This window comes from Pogoniulus pusillus, chromosome 3, assembly GCF_015220805.1.
Source record: "Pogoniulus pusillus isolate bPogPus1 chromosome 3, bPogPus1.pri, whole genome shotgun sequence".
Classification (NCBI taxonomy): domain Eukaryota; kingdom Metazoa; phylum Chordata; class Aves; order Piciformes; family Lybiidae; genus Pogoniulus; species Pogoniulus pusillus.
The window spans coordinates 11328269-11339286 of record NC_087266.1 but is presented as its reverse complement, the minus strand read 5'-3'; positions in this window follow the sequence as shown (position 1 = coordinate 11339286).

The following is an 11018-nucleotide window of genomic DNA, read 5'->3' as shown; positions in this document are numbered from 1 at the left end:
TAATCGCCCTGCTCTGCCTGACACTGCAGCAACCTCAAATGCTTGCACACAGTTTCGGTTCTTGCTGTCGCTGCTGCTTTTAATGACAGCCGACAGGCTGCTGGGGAATCACAGCCCCGTTAACACCACCACTGAGGACAGCACCAACAGCCACCCTGTGGTGAAGACACCACAGCAGAGCTGAATCAAGGAATCAGAATACACTGTCTAGAAAGCTTCACCCAGGTAAGTTTAGTCAATAACCCCCCACAGAGCTGCCCCATGGAGATCCTTCTTCACCATCTCAAACTACTGAGCAGTGATGAATCCTCTTGCAGCGCTGGAGCAGCATTTTCTAAACCACATCTGCAGAAGGTTTTTAAGTAATTTTGCTACCAGGCAGCCAGTGAGCTCAGCAGCTCAGAGAGGCCCAAAGAAACTTACTCTGATAAATTAATTGTCTCTGTTAGGATTTTCACAGTGACAACTGAGCGTATTTGTCAGGTCCCCTCTGATAGGCACTTAAGGGGCAGAGTTGTAATTGGAGGCAGCAGAAATATCTCTGCACATCTGTTTTTCCAGTTCTGCCAGAGAGCTTTCATTTTTCTCTAATAACTTGACCTGTTTGGTTTCTGGCAGCAGACTGCTAAGCAGAGCACTCGCTCTCTGGATTTGTTCCAGTATGGGATGAGGTCAGGATAACAAAGAAAGAGAAACAGCTGGATAGCTATGAAGCAGTGGGAACAAACAGGGCAGGGACCAGGGCTCTCTTCCCTTCCCTTTTTATTTATCCAATGGGAATGAAATATTCCTGGGTGTATTTATTCCCTGGGCAGACAGTATCACAAAGCAGTGTTTCCTGCAAGCTGCAGAAGCAGCAGGCTGACTAAACCCAGGCTGCAGGTATAAATAGCACAGCCAGCTAATCCCTCCTCTGGTTGGCTGTTGGGAAATATGAGGCACAGGTCCTAGGGGTTTCCACTAAGATATTGTGTCTCCTACACAAGCACTTTCATCTTGGTTTTGGAAGGGTGAGCTTCGTACCCCCTGCTCCCATTTTACTTTGCATTTCATCACATTTTCCTTAGTCCACCCAAGACTTTCTGGACTGGAGATTTTCACCTTGCATTTTCCTGTCTTTCTTTTTCTTTTTTTTTTTCTGGTATTCCTCTAAGTCACCTTAAAGCAGTGAGTAGAAAATTGACAGTGGGGCACAAAGGATGTGGAAAAGTGGGGAGGGATGAGGGAATGGAAGACAGAGAGAAAACATGGGAGAGAGACAGAAACAGTCTGCACATGTTCCCCAGTTGGGAGAATTTCTCTCTCCCTGACCTCACTTTCTCCATATCCAGAAATTCCACCTCAGGACTTGCCAAGGAGACAATGAAACATTCCTCTACTAGGCCACAAAGCAAGTGTGAAATGTTCTGTTTTAATCGTTTACAGAAAAAAAAGGAACACTACATTCACCATCTGATTCATATCTGCTGAAATCCAGCAGCCAAAGCTGTGGGAGAGGAAAGGCAGATGAAGAAAAGAAAGGAAGAGGAGGTGTGAGCTTGTGATTTGGGGCTTTTTTGCCTTCTGGTTAGTCACTGTGGACCTAAGGAAAGACAAGAAGGATCCTGTTGGGTTATATCAAAGTTTAAGAGCCCCTGGTGTTTTCTGATGTGGTCTCTGGTAGATAGGAACAACGGTGCAAGTACAAAATCTTCCTCTACTATATGATCCCGTTCCCCTTCTTGAGCCTTGTAGCTGCATCATCAGTTTTGAGAGCCTTTCACAGACCTTCCTTCCATGATGTTTTCTAATCATTTTTTTAGCCCATTCATATTTCTGGCCCTCTGGGCATTCTGTGGCAGTGAGCTACACAATGTAATTGTACACTGTGTGAAGACATGCTTCCGTTGCATTGTTTCAAGCCTGCTTCGCAGATCTCTAATTGAGGTCAGAAAGGACCTCTGAATGTCATCTGATCCAACCCACCTGCTCAAGCAGGGCCACTTAGAGCCAGTTGCCCAGGACCACGTTCAGACAGCTTTTGAGTATCTGCAAGAATGGAGAGCCAACCACCTTCCCTGGGCAGCTTTTCTTGGGGGTTAGTTAGTCATGGCAGGAGGTGATGCAAAAACCTCCTTTAAATCTGGTACTGATCAGCATTTCCACGAATGACTCAGAATTCAAGCTCAGCTTTTTATGTTTGCAGTTGACAGCAGGCTGGGACAAGCTGCCAGGAAGCTGGACACAGGACTAGAAGTCAAAGCAGACTTGATAAAAGAGTGCAATTCAGCGATAGGCTGTCGGGATCCTCTTTTGGCACCCACACAGAGGACAGGAAGCTCCCAGTCTGCCCCATGGAAGGGATGTTTCCTGCTTATGTCTGCCTTAGGCACCACAGTGTGTAACTGCCTGAAATTATAGACATTTAATTAGGCATTAAGAAAACCCTTCCAGCATCACAAAGCTCTGGGTTGAATTGCCTGGGAAGGGTGCTAGGACAGGTTGATCCTCCATGTGGGGTGATAGGTGAGCAGCAGGCACTAGTCCTGATCTCTTGAAGCCCTGCTCTGACCTGCCTTTGTGTAATTTGTATGGCACTTTGTTTCAGTATTAATGTTTTGTCTCAGGATGTTACTATTACAATGTCACTTATTCTCTGCTGTTCAGGTGGCTGGTTTAACCAGGGCTAACTATTTTTGACCTACTATTCTGAAGTCCTGGCTACAGTCACTCCAACACAGCAAAAATTCAAGCTGCTACTGGGATGGTATGATCCTCTTCCCCTCCAGCATGTACTTGCTCTTACACCCTCGTTTGCCTGGCACCACAGACTGTGCAGCTGTGCATGACTCAGGTCAGGAGACTGATCCAGCTGAAAATTCAGCAGACAGGAGGGAGAGATCATTTTTCCATTACTTGTTCTGCTATCTTGCATCCTTTGTCTGTCTTGTCTACCTTGGATGGAGTAATGACGTCTTGTGCTGTGTTTGGAAAGCAGAGTGGAGCTGTAAGATGATACAAGCATTGGTTTGAATAATCTTTTCCAGACTGAGGGGTGTCTAATGCTGCTGTTCAGAGGAAAGTGGCGTTTGAGGAATTGCTGCTGTCCCTTGGCTGAGAGCAGGGCAGTGCATAATCCCTAGCTGATGCCAGCCACCACTGCAGGATCACCCTGTGTGACACAGACTATTTTCCCATCAGCTTGAGGAGCGCCAGGAAGCAGGTTGTCCCATGTTACAGCCCAAATTCCTGCCCCTCTTGGGTCTTTCCACTTGACCAGGGGTCACCACAAGCCTTATTTTGCACATCTAAAATATCCATCTAGCTGGTAATGCATTTTTTTACTACTCAGCTAAAACCAACCTAATCTTGTTGTCTGGGAGAGAGGGATTGCTTTTTTGTCACTAAATATGTTTGCTAAGACTTGGGGAGTTTGCCAAGGATAGCAGAAATGGGCATGTGTCGCTGAGTGAAGGCATAGGTCGAGTGATAAGATGAGGAATACCAAGCAGAAAATGAGTTGGTAGAAGCTGTCTCACTGAAAATGCATTTTAAAGTTACTTGACTTACTTTAATAGCAATCAGATAGTGCATGAGGCAGCCAAGGGAAGGCTCTTGGCTTTATTCCCATTCCCTCTTAGGCACTCCTCTGGGTGAACACACATCAGAGCAGTCTCTATCCTGACACCAAGTGGAGAGAAATCACAAGGACTTTAAAATACCGTCAAGTCCACTTGGATAAACTGCCACTGAGGACAGCTGCCAGCCGTGCCAGCCCTTCTATCAGCAGCAAAGCATCACATAGTTCATCAGAATTTTTTGTATTTGTAGGATTTTTTTCAAGAACCTGTCTCTTAGCAGCAGAGGTTTGTAGCAGAGGTAGTTACACATTACAAAAATCACTGTTCTGAGCTCCTGGAATTTTACTTTTCTATGCCAAGTCTCCACCAGTGAGCAGCTCAGTGAGTGTATGTGGACCATCCTCACTGGATACAAGGTAGGGTTCAGAAATGGCAGGCAAGTCATGAAATCACAGACTGTTTGAAGACAGCAGGGACCTCTGGAGGTCATCTGGTCCAACCCTTCTGCTCAAGCAGGGCCACCTAAAGCTCATTGCCCAGAACTATGTCCAGACAGCTTTTGAATGTCTTCAAAGAGGGAGAATGCATTGCCCTGAAAGCAAAGAGTACCTTTCCCTGGGAGGAAGAGACAGAGCTCAGTCACTTAAAATGACAGGCATTGTGGTGTGCCAGGGCAGATCCAGTAAGCTGAAAAAGAGCAAGATGGAGTGCACAGACCTGAGCCCAGCATCTCTCCCAACATGTCTCATTAGCACTTTGCTTCATGCTCCATTTCCATCTTTCCTCCGTTTTCTTGGGTGTGATTGGAGCTTGTGATCTGCTCTAGGTTATCCTGCCCTGGCAGTGGGGCTGGACCAGATGATCTTTTGAGGTCCCTTCCAGCCCCTGACATTCTATGATTCTATGATTTCCCCCTTCTCTGTGTCCTAGACCTCCTGCAGGAGCTTCTCAGTGCACAGCTCAGGTCCTCACCCCTGCCTAACCTTGAGTACCTCTAATTCATCCTGAGTAACACATCTTTTTTTGATCTTGGCACTGGGATTAGGGGAAGATCACTGCCTATGGGGCCCTCTGCTGGGTTAGGAACTTCCTCCCCCTCCACTATTGAAATTTACCAGACCAGCTCAGAGGGCTTGGAAGTAAGATAAAGCTATATATATACAGCAAGCAAAATATGCAAGCATACATATATGCACAATATATTTACAAGTATTTACACTTATATGCAAATTAGAAATAATACAGACCTCCAGACTCCTTCCCAGACTAACAAAAGAAGGCCAGGAGGGGCTTAAAGCCACCCTCTCTCTCTCAGACAGCAAAGCTTACTTGTTATCTGTTAGCCGAATTAGTGGAGAGATCAGAAAGCACTAAATAGATCCAATGCTTAAGAGTGAAGAAGGCAAAAGAGGGAAAAACATTTACATTTTGGCTTTTTATCCCTTTTAGTCTATGAATGACATAGACTTCATTATTTTCTTTTCACAAGAGGAGGCTCAGGGGGGACCTCATTGCTGTCTACAACTATGTGAAGGGAGGCTGTAGCCAGGTGGGGGTTGATCTCTTCTCCCAGGCAACCAGCAACAGAACAAGGGGACACAGTCTCAAGTTGTGCCAGGGGAGGTATGGGCTGGATGTTAGGAGGAAGTTGTTGCCAGAGAGAGTGATTTGCCATTGGAATGGGCTGCCCAGGGAGGTGGTGGAGGCACCGTCCCTGGAGGTGTTCAAGAAAAGCCTGGATGAGGCACTTAGTGCCATGGTCTGGTTGACTGGATAGGACTGGGTGCTAGGTTGGACTGGATGATCTTGGAGAACTCTTCCAACCTGGTTGATTCTATGATTCTATAAATTAGCCTCAAACCAGCACAGGCCCCATCATAGATTCAACCTCTGATACCTTCAGTTTTCAATGCCCATTTGAGGTAGTTTTCACTCTAAGTGTCTTACTCTTCATTCCTGCTTTATACACTTCTGCCTCACAGGAGTGAAAAAAAACCTTCTGGTCATGTTGTAAGACATCAGAAAGTCACCAAAGCTCCACCCTCTAAGCCTCAAAACCTCAGCCAAGAAGCAGCTCCAAATCAGATAGTGGTCTGCACAAGAAAGGTGACAGCTCTCCCGGGGGAGTGGGGTGGAATCTGCACCAATTAAACTCAGAAAGGTACTAAACACCTCTGGCATTGAGCTTCCCCCTCTCTCTGATGGGTGACATTCAAAAGCAATACAGAAAGGAGGCACCAGGGGTGATGAATTTATGCAGGAGGCATTCAGAGGCTCCCCTGTGTTTTAAGTAATCTCCTAATAGGAATAAAAGCAGAGGAAAACATATCAGACATGAACTTACCCAGCTGATCCAGAGCAAAGAGGGCTGGGGCACCTTCGGAGAGCTCATTGTCTGAGGGAAGAAGAACAAATGCTTGGAGAGGTCAGCTGGAGAGAGGGGAACAGACAGCTGGGGTGACAATGCTCTTTCAGTCACTTTGCAGGTAAGCCCCAGCTTAGCTGGCTTCCAGTTCGCTCCTGGCAGCTTTTGTATGTGTGTGTCTTTTATTCTAGCTGTTGCTGAAGACCTCAGAGACTTGTCAGGATGAAGCCTTATCTCTGCCCAGCAGTGGCAAAGAGCAAGAGCTCTGTTGCCCCATCTCTACCCATGCTGGGTCTTCAGCTGTGCTCCCTTTTTTTCTGCCATTCCGTAGCTCTCCACTCTCTTTCACTGGATCATTCAGATCTCAGGGCATGGCTAGGAGCATCCTGTCCACAGGAAAGCTTTCCTGATCTCTGTGATCTTCTCCAACAGCAGCAGCTGTCATAGGTTTAACCAGTGGGAGCAGGAAAATGCTTTGACTGGGATGCTGCATATGCTGAGCAAATTCTTCAGTCATTTAATAATATTTCTGCAACTCAATGCCTGTGGCAAGTTAGACCATGAACTCTGGAAACCTCTGAGCCAAGGGCATCTCTCACCAGAAGGGAGGGTGTTTTGGATCCCAAGCCAAATCCCACCATGAGCCCAGCCATTCTTGCCTGCTCCCAGCTGCAGACACAGGGATCCCTCATGGCCAGACGAACTTGCAGCCACATAGGAGCATACAGCCAAGTAAGTGTTCAATGCCATTTGTGCCTTGAAGTTGGTGAGTATCTCTTTATTTTCAACATGTGTTTCAATGTCAAAATGCTGCTGAATTGCAAAAACTAAATGCAATTAAAAAACCCAAGCAAACCCAAACAACATCAGTAAAATCCAAACCAAAAAAGCCCAAACCAACCAAAACACTCAAGTCAAAAAGCATAATCATGCCAGTTTGGGGTTTTTAACTTTCAGGTTCATAGTATTTGTTCAATGCTTAGGTTAGAGTTAAAAAAAACCCTCAAGTTTTGGTCTGGATTCTGCTCCTAGAGGGCTCAGGGAGGATGATGTTTAAGAAGAGTGTGTGTATGATGCCATGTAGTGGGTGCCATGCATAGCTGTGACATTTGTAAGAGATAAGAGATCTTGTCCCCACTATAAAATGCTTTTAGGGCCTTCAGTTAGAAAAAGCTGTGAGCCATTAGTTTGGGATAGCAATGGGCTGTATACGAAACCAAAGGTCAGAGTAGGTCAACATTTGACTGATTGGGATTTTTATAAGCTCCTGATGGAAGCAACTCAGCCTTCCTCTGCCTTACAGACCCAAGCACAGCAGGATCTCAAGGCCAACCTATAAACAGCCACATAGACCACACACATGGTGAAGATTTTTGTGCTAGTTTGAAGCTAGCTAGAATGAGAAGAACTAGATTACAGGCTGTAAAAGGGAAACAATGGTGATGTCTGCTTCACTCATAGGCTTGCTGAGATGTATAAGAGCAAGAATCCAAACATAGATAAGGGAGTTGCTTTTTGTCTGGGCTCTGGGCTGCATTTCTCTCTAACCTCACCCTCCATCTCTCTGATTAATCCACTTTGCTTCATAACCCTCCCTGACTGACCCTCCATTCTTCCTTGGGGCACAAGGCAACATCTGGGGTAAGGTAGGGGAGTGGGAGAAGGTAGAAGGGCAGTTGGGAGCCCCTCCTGGGGACTCAGGTTTCTGGGAGGGCTGTTGTGTTTCTGTATTACCTTTTACCTTGTGTATTTCTGTCTATAACTGCATATACTGTAAATATCTGCTTGTTTATTGTGCTAGCTGTAAATAGAAGCTTCATTCAATTTCCAGAGCAGGCTGAGTCTAGTCTGGGTGATTTCCAAAGTGTGGGGGAAGTGGGGAACACCTAAACCACCACAATTTTAGAAAGATAACAGAAACAGAGATTGTCCTAATGGGCCAAAAGGATGACCTGCAGCAACCATCCTAGTGCTGGTGCCTTGGAGCCACCCCAGGTTAGGGACCTGCAGAGGCAGCAGATGTGCTGTCATATGAATGTCACTCTGCAGTGCTTGGCTGGGGAGACTGAACCCTGAGCTGCTTGGTTTGAAAATATAAACCACCTTATCTAATTCAGCTCTTACAGAAAAGGAGTCTGTGCCACCTCTCATACTGTCCCCTTCCCCTTCCCAAGGCATCTGGTCTATCAGCAGGAAGCTGTGGGAAACAGATGGAGATAAGTGAAGCATTTTACCAAAGCAAAATGTTTCCGTTCCCAAGGTGGCTGTGATCTGGCAGGCTGGGGGTTTGTTTTGGTTTTAGTCTGGGGCACAATGCATCCCAGACAAACAAAGAGCTTTGCCCAAGAAGGCACAGCTTGTGCTGGCCCAGGGGATGGGGACCTCCAATGACAAGGATGAGCTGAGGCTGAGCAGTGAGCACGTGTGGCTGCTTCAGCCAAGTGTTGGAACGGGGATTAAAAAACCAATTACAACAGATGTATGGAAATCAGACAGAGAGGAGGTGATAGAGGAAATAGTTCTCCTGGCTATCTCTTGTGTATCTGCCCTGAGTGGTTTCCCAAGAGTGGCAATTTCTGGAGAGCATGGACACCAGCCTTATGTTGGGAAATCTTGTGTCATTCTGTGGTGGGCTGAAACCTTCAATGGTCCTGCACAAGGAGCCACAGCATCCCCCAGCTCTCCTGTCAGTGCTAGAACAGCATGTCTCCTCAGAGCTGTCCTAAATTGTCCCATGCAAATACAACTGAAAAGGGAATGAGGTGTTTTACTAGCTCTGCTCCTCACTCCTACCCACCATCACCTGCAGAGCTTGTGAAGAATGAGCATGGTCACACCTGGCACAACGTGCATATTGACTTGCCAAAAGGTGAGTGCTGGAGAGCTGTTTTGGTAAAAGGCTACTCCAGAAAAGTACACAGATCAATTGCCTGTGTCAGTGTGCCAGCTCCTGGCAAGATGCTGCAGCTTGGATCAAACCCTTCCCACCTTCATGATGAATACTGCTTCGCTCTGGACATGGCTTAGCCAAACCCCTGGGACCACTGCAAGCACAGCGATAGGCTGCAGCACATGGGGAGGGCTTCCAGCACATTCACTGGGTAGATTGAAAAGCATCAGTCGTGTCCTACCTCCTTTCACACTGGCAAAGGAATGGATTCCACCGTGAGACAACCAGTTGGTTTCATCCAGCTTCCAGTTCTCACCAGGGTCCATCTCTGATCTGCAGCATCAAAAGTGCTGGCAACACCTCCTGCCGCTCTCTCTGGGGAATAACCAGAAGATACTCTGAGTGCCTGTTGTTGTTCACACCACAGCCAGCTTCTGAGGACCTTCCCTCAGTGGAGGAAAAGATCTTGTCAATATTTCAGGAAAAAATGGAAAAGGAAAAAAACCTCACTGCTCACAGGGGACTTGTTGGACTGAGGAGTAGCTGACTGCCAAGGCTCAGCACATCAACAAGTCTCCCTGCTGTGCCTAAAGGTCACCAATGCTTGGACCTTCCTCCATCTTCTGTTGTCCACCTAACTTACACTGAGAAATTCCTAAAGCCTTACCATATTTACAGGGATGGGTTTTACTTCTGAGCAGGGTGTTCACTGGGGGTATCTGCCCAGCCTGATTGCACCCCGGGGGTCCAGCTGGTGAGAGGAGCAGGCAAGAGTTACTAGCTGGGAGTTACCAGTTACGCATTACAATCCGATGCAGCCACCAGCTGCTTGGCTCTTGCAATAGCTTCACTCCCAGCCCTCAGGCACCAGGGAAGGATGGAGATTACTGAGCAGTTAAAAGCTGGAGCTCTTAACACCAAAATCTCCCTTTCTGGTGTATATATTGAATTATTTTTCTGCTTAGCCACCATTCAGTGCGACCTACAGGTTTGCTGCAGCGGAGAAGCTGTGAGAATCTGCAGAGCCATTTTCCATCCCTGCCCCCTTGGACCTGTGCATCTCTGGTAGGGTAAGCACAGAAGGGCATTTCATCCATCCCTAAGTTTTCAGGATTACATGGATTTGGGAGGGAATAGAGTTCTTCCAGCATCAATGGCCTCTAATTTATTAAGGATGCACACACCAATGTTGAGATGCAACAAAAAAGTTACTGTAGAGGTTTTTTGCCTCTGTGAGAAGATGCTGAAGAGGAGGTGACAACAGGGGCTTTCTGTAACATGTATGAGCCAAAACCAGGCCCCAAATGGCATTGTTAAAGTTTGCTTCATGGTGAATGGAGTGCCTGGGACCTGCCACACTGAAAGCTGGCCATCTCTACCTAGTCCCTGATTTTCATTGTTACTGTTGGTAGGAATCTGTTGTAATTTAATCCTGTCAGGGCCTTCAACTCAGGGTTCTGCACTTTGGCCACAACAACCCCAAGCAGCGCTATAGGCTGGGGACTGAGTGGCTGGAGAGCAGCCAGGAGGAAAGGGACCTGGGGGTACTGATAGATAGTAAGCTGAAGGTGAGCCAGCAGTGTGCCCAGGTGGCCAAGAGAGCCAATGGCATCCTGGCCTGCATCAGGAACAGTGTGGCCAGCAGGACAAAGGAGGTTATTCTGCCCCTGTACTCAGCACTGGTCAGACCACACCTTGAGTGCTGTGTCCAGTTCTGGGCTCCTCAATTCAAGAGAGATGTTGAGATGCTGGAACATGTCCAGAGAAGGGCAACAAAGCTGGTGAAGGGCCTGGAGCACAAATTCTATGAGGAGAGGCTGAGGGAGCTGGGCCTGTTTAGCCTGGAGAAGAGGAGGCTCAGGGGTGATCTTATTACTGTCTACAACTACCTGAAGGGGCATTGTAGCCAGGTGGGGGTTGGCCTCTTCTCCCAGGCAACCAGCAATAGAACAAGGGGACACAGTCTCAAGTTGTGCCAGGGTAGGTATAGGCTGGATATTAGGAAGAAGTTCTTGCCAGAGAGAGTGATTGGCATTGGAATGGGCTGCCCAGGGAGGTGGTGGAGGCACCGTCCCTGGGGGTGTTCAAGAAAAGCCTGGATGAGGCACTTAGTGCCATGGTCTAGTTGATTGGATAGGGCTGGGTGATAGGTTGGACTGGATGATCTTGGAGGTCTCTTCCAACCTGGTTGATTCTATGATTC